We start from the raw sequence: 8208 nt of genomic DNA on the forward strand, positions 1-8208 counted from the left end.
TCAGATAGACCATAATAGAATATATCTAATATGGTCCATTCTGAAAACATGTCAGAAGGACACTTTTTGGTCATCTGCTTGTATCTTTCCCAAGCTTCATAGAGGGATTCACCATCTTTTTGCTTGAAGGTCTGAATATCCACTCTAAGCTTGCTCAACATTTGAGGAGGAAAGAATTTATCCAAGAAGGCCGTGACCAGCTTATCCCAGGAGTCCAGGCTATCTTTAGGTTGTGAGTCGAACCATGTTCTAGCTCTGTCTCTTACAGCAAAAGAGAAAAGCATGAGCATGTAGACTTCAGGATCTATTCCATTTGTCTTAACAGTCTCACAAATTTGCAAGAACTCAATTAAAAACTGATAAGGATCTTCAGATGGAAGTCCATGAAACTTGCAGTTCTGTTGCACCAAAGCAACTAATTGAGGTTTCAGCTCAAAATTATTTGCTCCAATGGCAGGAATTGAGATGATTCTTCCATCAAACTTGGACGTTGGTTTAGTGAAATCACCAAGCATCCTCCTTGCATTATTGTTGTTGGGTTCGGCTGTCATCTCATTCTCTTGTTCGAAAATTTCAGAAAGGTTGCCTCTGGATTGCTGTAATTTAGCTTCTCTTAGTTTTCTTTTCAGAGTCCTTTCAGGTTCTGGATTAGCTTCAACAAAGATGTCTTTTTCCTTATTCCTGCTCATATGAAAGATAAGAGAAAAAGAAAAAGGAAGAGGAATCCTCTATATCTGGACAAAGAGGATCCTTATTATTAGTAGAAGAAGAAAGGAATAAGAGTGGAGAATCCAATCACAAGGGTGAGGATAGAGGCAATGATTGGAGATGAAGAGAGGTGAAGAGAAGTGTTAGTAAATAAATAAATAAATAGAAGAAGAGAAGAGAGGGAGAATTTGAAAATAATTTTGAAAAAGTAGTTAATGATTTTCGAAAATTAAAGATAAGATATAATTAAAATTAAAATTTAAAACAATTAAAAAGAATTTTTGAAAAAGAGATGAGATATTTTCGAAAATTAAAGAGGGAAAAGTAGTTAGGTGGTTTTGAAAAAGATAAGAAACAAACAAAAAGTCAAATAGTTAGTTGAAAAAAATATTAAAATCAAATTTGAAAAGATAAGAAGATAAGAAGTTAGATAAGATATTTTGAAATCAAATTTTTTAAAAAGATAAAATTTTGAAAAAGATATGATGAAAAGATAAGATAAGAAGATATGATAAAAAGATAGGATTGAAAAAGATTTAATTTTTAAAATTAAAATTAATTACTTAACTAACAAGAAACTAAAATATATGGTTCTAGAATTTAAAGATTGAACCTTTCTTAACAAGAAAGTAACAAACTTCAAATTTTTTAATCAATCATATTAATTGTTAGCATAATTTTGAAAATTAAGATAAAATTAAGAAAAAGATTTTTTTGAAAAACATTTTAAAGAATTTTTGAAAATTAATAAGAAAAATGAAAAAGATTTAATTTTTGAAAAAGTTTTAAAAAGATAAGATTTTTTTAAAATTGAAAATTTGACTTGACTTGTAAGAAACAACTAATTTTAAAAAAATTTTGACCAAGTCAACTCAAACTTTTGAAAATTTGCAGAGAAATAAGGAAAAGATATTTTTTGATTTTTTGAATTTTTAATGATGAGAGAGAAAAACATAAAAATGACCCAAAACATATGAGGAAAGAGAAAAATAGAAAAATGACACCAAACTTAGAATTTTTAGATCAAAACAAAGAAACAACAAGAAAATTTTGAATGTTAAGATGAACACCAAGAACACTTTGAAGATCATGATGAACATGAAGAACATATTTTTGAAAAATTTTTGATGCAAAGAAAACATGCAAGACACCAAACTTAGAATTCTTTAATGCATGGACACTATGAATGCAAAAATGCATATGAAAAACAACATATAACACAAAACAAGAAAACATCAAGATCAAACAAGAAGACTTGTCAAGAACAACTTGAAGATCATGAAGAACACCATGAATCCATGAATTTTCGAAAAATGCAAGAAAAATTTTTAAAGCATGCAATTGACACCAAACTTAAAAATTGACTCAAGACTCAAACAAGAAACACAAAATATTTTTGGTTATTTATGATTTTATGACTTTTTGTATTTTTATTATTTTTTTTCAAAAATTATATTTTTGAAAAAAAAATAAAGAAAAAATTTTTGAAAGATTTTTGAAAACTTTTTTGAAAGGAAAATAAAAAGAAAATTACCTAATCTGAGCAACAAGATGAACCGTCAATTGTCCATACTCGAACAATCCCCGGCAACGGCGCCAAAAACTTGGTGGACGAAATTGTGATCATCAACAATGGCTCCAAAGGCTTGGTCCTCTCAAACATGAATCACACTTTGTCACAACTCCGCACTTACTAACCAGCAAGTGTACTGGGTCATCCAAGTAATACCTTACGTGAGTAAGGGTCGATCCCACGGAGATTGTTGGTATAAAGCAAGCTATGGTCATTTTGTAAATCCTAGTCAGGCGGATTTAACTGGATTAAGAGATTATTGGTTTAAATAAAGATAATAAAAATAAACAGAAAATAAAGATAAAGTTACTCATGTAATTCAATGGTGGGAATTTCAGATAGGTGTATGGAGGTGCTGTGTTCCTTCTGAATCTATGCTTTCCTACTTCTTCCTTCTAGTTTTTCATCACTCCTTTCTATGGCAAGCTGTATGTAAGGCATCACCATTGTCAATGGCTACACCCCATCCTCTCAGTGAAAATGGTCCAAATGCTCTGTCACAGCACGCCTAATCATCTGTCGGTTCTCAATCAGGTTGGAATAGAATCCAGTGATTCTTTTGCGTCTGTCACTAACGCCCAGCCTTCAGGAGTTTGAAGCTCGTCACAGTCATTCAATCCCGGAATCCTACTCGGAATACCACAGACAAAGTTAGACTTTCCGGATTCCCATGAATGCCGCCATCAATTCTAGCTTATACCACGAAGATTCTGATCAAGGAATCCAAGAGATATGCGTCCGGTCTAAGGTAGAACGGAAGTGGTTGTCAGTCATGCGCGTTCATAGGTGAGAATGATGATGAGTGTCATGGATCATCACATTCATCAAGTTGAAGTGCAACGAATATCTTAGAACAGGAATAAATCGAATTGGATAGAAAATAGTAGTAATTGCATTAAAACTTGAGGTACAGCAGAGCTCCACACCCTTAATCTATGGTGTGTAGAAACTCCACCGTTGAAAATACATAAGTGAAAGGTCCAGGCATGGCCGAATGGCCAGCCCCCAGATCTAAGAACTAAACGTCCAAAGGTAGCTAATACACTAGTAAAAAGTTCTATTTATACTAAGCTAGCTACTAGGGGTTTACAGGAGTAAGTAATTGATGTATAAATCCACTTCCGAGGCCCACTTGGTGTATGTTTGGGTTGAGCTTGATCTATTCACGAGCTGAGGCTTCTCTTGGGGTTGAATGCCAAGTTGTAACGTGTTTTGGGCGTTTAACTCTGGTTCGTGACGTGTTTCTGGCGTTTGACTCCAGAATGTAGCATGGAACTAGCATTGAGCGCCATTTTACGTCGTCAAATCTCAAATAAAGTATAGATTATTATATATTGATGAAAAGCTCTGGATGTCTACTTTCCAATGCCGTTGAGAGCGCGTCATTTGGAGTTCTGTAGCTCCAGAAAATCCATTTCAAGTGCAGGGAGGGCAGATTCCAATAGCATCAGTAGTCCTTTGTCAGTCACTTATCAGAGTTTTGCTCAGGTCCCTCAATTTCAGCCAGAAAATACCTGAAATCATAGAAAAACACACAAACTCATAGTAAAGTCCAGAAATGTGAATTTAGCATAAAAACTAATGAAAACATCCCTAAAAGTAACTAGATCATACTAAAAACTTCCTAAAAATAATGCCAAAAAGCGTATAAATTATCCGCTCATCATTACCTAACAAGATCAACAACTAGGATTCCTAAGCAATCAACAACATCAAGAAATCACAAAATTCACAAAAATCTAAACTAAAAGCAAGCTGGTATACACAAGGAAAATCTTACCATGGTGGGGTGCCTCCCACCAAGCACTTTTCTTTAACGTCCTTAAGTTGGACGGTCAGTCGCTCAAGTTTCTCCTTCTCTTGGTGCATCCTCCAATAGGAACACCTCTAGCTCTTTTGGGAGCTTGTAGCCATGGTACTTCTTCACTCTATGTCCATTCACCTTGAAAGTTGCTTCACTTTTAGGATCAAACAACTCCCTACTCCATAGGGCTTTATCTCTTTCACCTTGAAAGGTCCTTCCCATCTAGAGTGGAGCTTGCCAGGCATGAAATGAAGCCTCGAATTGTAGAGGAGAACCTCATCACCTTCTTGGAAGTCCTTCTTCCAGATGTGATGGTCATGGAATGCCTTTGTCTTTTCCTTGTAAATCCGGGCATTCTCATACGCTTCGTTCCTCAAACACTCGAGCTCCTCTAGTTGTAATTTTCTGGCTACTCCTGCTTGGGTCAAATCCATGTTGCACCACTTTACTGCCCAATAGGCTCTGTGCTCAATTTCCACCGGAAGGTGGCATGCCTTACCATAGACGATCCGGAAAGGACTCATCCCTAGCGAAGTATATACGCCCATAGTGCATCTCCTAACCGGATGCTCCAATCCTTCCTTTGCAGATTGACTACTTTCTCCAAGATTCTCTTAATCTCCTAGTTGGACACTTCCATTTGTCTGTTGGTTTGCGGATGATACGCAGTGGTAACCTTATGCACTACCCCATAGCGCTTGAGCATTTCCTCTACTTCTCTATTACAAAAGTGGGATCCTTGGTCGCTCACGATTTCTCGTGGCAACCCATAACAGCACACAATGTTATTCCTAATAAAAGAAATGATGGTATTGGCATTGTCAAGGCGGGTAGGTATTGCTTCTTCCCACTTTGACATGTAGTCTACCGCTAACAAAATATATAGGTACCCACTTGAGTTGGAAAATGGTCCCATAAAGTCAATGCCCATACATCAAATATCTCACAGAACAACATAGGTTGTTGAGGCATTTCATCCCTTTGGGATGTGTTTCCCGACTTCTGACACTAATGGCAAGACACACATAATCGATTAGCGTCCTTCAATAAGGTTGGCAACCAGAATCCACAATCCAACACTTTTTTTGCGGTCCTTTGTGAGCTAAAGTGGCCACCACATTCGGACGAATGGCAAGCTTCAAGAATGGGTTGGATTTCGGACTCCGGGACACATCTTCGAATTACTTGGTCTACTCCCCTCTTCCACAAGTGAGGGTCATCCCAAATGTAATATTTGGAATCACTCCTCAACTTATCCCTTTGGTGTTTAGAAAAGTTGGGAGGGAAGAGTTTCGCAACCAAGTAGTTCGCCATTGGGGCAAACCAAGGAAAGCTATTCGACACAGCATGCAAGCTATCCAATGGGAATGAGTTATTGATCGAAAATGGATATGATTTTAAATTCTCAAGGCGGCTTAAATGATCCGTAACTAAGTTTTGAGATCCACTCCGGTCCTTAATCTCAATGTCAAATTCTTGCAAAAGCAAGATCCAGCGTATGAGTCTAGGTTTTGACTCATTCTTTGACAATAAGTATTTCAAAGCCGCATGATCCGTGTATACCACTATCTTTGATCCAAGCAAATAAGATCTGAATTTATCTAAAGCACGAACAATAGCTAGGAGTTCATTTTCAGTAGTGGTATAGTTGGATTGTGCTGCATCAAGTGTTTTAGAAGAGTATGCAATGACATAAGGGAGTTTACCATCGCGCTGTGCAAGCGCGGCACCTATAGCTTGGTTTGACGCATCGCACATTATCTCTAATGGCAACGTCCAGTTGGGGCCTCGCACAATCAGTGCCGTGGTAAGAGATCTCCTTAGCTCTTCAAAAGCATTCACACATTCACTATCAAACTCAAAGTCCACATCCTTTTGGAGTAGGCATGACAACGGTAAAGCAATCTTGCTGAAATCTTTGATAAAGCACCTATAGAATCCTGCATGTCCTAAAAACGAGTGGACCTCCCTCACAGATGAGGGGTAAGATAAAGTGGTGATAACATCGACCTTGGCCGGGTCTACAGAAATTCCTTCATGAGATACTACATGTCCTAACACTATATCTTGTCTTACCATAAAATGACATTTTTCAAAATTTAAGACAAGGTTGGTGTCAACACATCTAGCTAAGACCTTAGCCAAGTTCTCTAAGCAACAATAAAATGAAGTTCCATAAACACTGAAGTCATCCATAAAGACTTCCAGACAATTCTCCATTAGATCAGAAAAGACACTGGTCATGCACTGGTGAAAAGTAGCGGGTGCATTACATAGTCCAAATGGCATCCTTTTATAGGCAGAGGTGCCAAAAGGGCAAGTGAATGTGGTATTTTCCTGATCTTCAGGAGAAATGTGAATCTGGAAGTAACCAGTGAATCCATCAAGAAAATAGTCATGGGATTTACCCGCTAAACTGTCCAACATCTGGTCGATAAAGGGCAAAGGGTAGTGGTCCTTCCTTGTAGCGGCATTCAACCTTCTATAGTCGATGCACACTCGCCATACATTTTGTATTCTCTTGGTGACCACTTCACCATCATCCTTTGTAACCGCAGTGATGCCTGAGTTCTTGGGACAACTTGGACTGAGCTCACCCACTCACTATCAGAAATCGGGTATATGATACCCGCATCAAGTAGCCTAGTGACCTCTTTCTTTACCACATTGAGGATGGTTGGATTGAGCCTCCTTTGCGGTTGCCTAACCGGCCTAGCCCCATCTTGAAGAAATATCTGATGCATGCACTTGCGAGGGTCAATCCCCACAATATCGGCTAGGCTCTAACCAATTGCCTTCTTGTACTTTCTGAGAACATCTAGGAGCTTTTCTTCTTCTTCACTAGAAAGCACACTAGCAATAATGACCGGAACTTTTAGTTGTCCTCTAAGAAAGCATACTTCAAATGAGATGGAAGAGGCTTCAATTTACTCTTTGCCTCAAGCTGAGGTTCTTTTTTGTCAAGCTCACGGAGTTCACTCTCAATAACTTTCTCTTGTGTCGGTCATCCGTCTCTTCAACAATGTGGTAGCACAACTTGTTATGGTCTTCTTCTTGCACTTCTACTACCACTTCATCAATTACATGACATCGGAGAACGGAATGCTCTTCAGGAGGATGGTTCATGGCTTCTTCCAAATTAAACTTGATAGTCTTGTCTCCAACCTCAAAGGAATATGTACCGGTGAAGGCATCTAACTTGAATTTAAAGGTCTTGAGGAAGGGTCTACTAAGTAGAACGGAGGATGAGCATCTATTTTCTATTGGAGGCATTTCAAGGATGTAAAAGTCAACCGGAAAGATCAAATCCTTGATCGCCACAAGTACATCTTCGGCTATTCCTGTTACCGTGATCACACTTTTATCGGCCAAGGCAAACCTCGCCGCTGACTTCTTTAATGGAGCTAAATTCAACCGCACAAAGGTAGAAAGTGACATGATGCTTACACAAGCTCCAAGATCACACATACAATCATGAAAAGTGTGTCCACCAATACAACAAGACACTAAACAAGGCCCAGGGTCACCACATTTCTTTGGAATAGGTTCCATCAAGGAAGAAATTGAACTACCCAAGGATAATGTCTCCAATTCTCCTATCCTATCCTTGTGTGTGCATAAGTCTTTCAAGAATTTTGCATACTTTGGAATTTGTTGAATAGCATAAAGAGTGGTATGGTTACCTCAACCTTCTTGAGCACTTGAAGCATGTTCAAATCAAATACCGGTGTCTTTTTTGCTTTCTTCACCATGAAAGGGAATGGAATAGGGATGGATTCATCCACTAGAGCTTTCCTCTTGGGTTCCTTGAGGTTTACTCCTTCTTCCTCATGCCTTTTGTCTACCCCCCTATTCATGTGGAGCTTCAACATTCACTTCTTTCTCATGAATGTCGTCCAAGATCCTTGGAGGTATCTCTTCCAATGTAGTTTCCGACCATAGAGTGATGGCGTTGAGACCGCCCCTTGGGCTTGGTTGGGGTTGGGATGGAAGGTTGGAAGAACTTGAGGGTTGGTTGGTGTTGTTGGAGGAGGACATAGACATCTTCGAAATCATGTCGGCAAGATTGGCCAATTGAGCACCCATGGAGCTCAATCGAAATCATCTTCGAATTGAGCCTTCT

General features: G+C 38.5%; 1 non-coding gene across 1 annotated transcript; it reads left to right on the forward strand.

Moving 5' to 3' along the window:
• Window positions 1-48: 48 nt before the first annotated feature.
• On the forward strand, window positions 49-152 carry LOC127742768 (small nucleolar RNA R71). The gene has a single exon (XR_008004176.1). It is a non-coding gene; the product is annotated as a small nucleolar RNA R71 (small nucleolar RNA).
• Window positions 153-8208: the final 8056 nt, after the last annotated feature.

Source organism: Arachis duranensis, chromosome 1, assembly GCF_000817695.3.
Source record: "Arachis duranensis cultivar V14167 chromosome 1, aradu.V14167.gnm2.J7QH, whole genome shotgun sequence".
Taxonomy (NCBI): domain Eukaryota; kingdom Viridiplantae; phylum Streptophyta; class Magnoliopsida; order Fabales; family Fabaceae; genus Arachis; species Arachis duranensis.